The 640-nt window shown below is 37.5% G+C and overlaps 1 non-coding gene across 1 annotated transcript; it reads right to left on the bottom strand.

The window, feature by feature from the left end:
• Nucleotides 1-325: 325 nt before the first annotated feature.
• Nucleotides 326-431, bottom strand: LOC121466669. The gene has a single exon (XR_005976793.1). It is a non-coding gene; the product is annotated as a U6 spliceosomal RNA (small nuclear RNA).
• Nucleotides 432-640: the final 209 nt, after the last annotated feature.

Below are 640 nucleotides of genomic sequence, written 5' to 3' on the forward strand. Positions count from 1 at the left end.
TCATTTCAACTACGTCTTTGACCTCTTATTAGAACGTGGGAACACCCATTCTTTTGTATTTTCTTACTCGACCTTTTTTTTTTTTTTCTGGGAAATCCTAAAGGCAGTTAACATTGCCATGTTTTTCCTTCCACAAGTTGAATGCTTTAACTTCCTTCTGGACTCTTCTATGTTTAAGATTTATTTCTAAGTGTGCATGTGTGCGTGTGTGCTATAGGGGACTATGAGCTGCTGGAAACTGAGCTCCAGTCCTTGGCCAGAACAGTATACATTTTTTAATTTTTAAAAAATTTTTAAAATAAACTTTTTTATTTTATATACCAATAAACATATGGAATACTTCATGAATTTGCATGTAATCCTTGCACAGGGACATGCTATTTTTTTCTGTATCATTTCAGTTTTAGTGTATGTACTACCAAAGCAAGCACCAGTACACATTTCTTTTTAAAAAATTCTTTTTATGTGTATGGGTGTTTTGCCTACATGTATGGTTGTGCAAGCCTGGCATCAGTAGAAGCCAGAAGAGGATGTTAGATCGCTTGGAGCTGAAGTTACAGATGGGTGTGAGCCAACTTTTGGGTGTTGGGAATTGGACCCAGTACTCATTCTTAGCCACCCAGCCACCTCTCCGGTCCCT

Source organism: Microtus oregoni, unplaced genomic scaffold (assembly GCF_018167655.1).
Source record: "Microtus oregoni isolate MIOR12 unplaced genomic scaffold, Mior012 000033F_ref0000390, whole genome shotgun sequence".
In the NCBI taxonomy this organism is placed as follows: Eukaryota; Metazoa; Chordata; class Mammalia; order Rodentia; family Cricetidae; genus Microtus; species Microtus oregoni.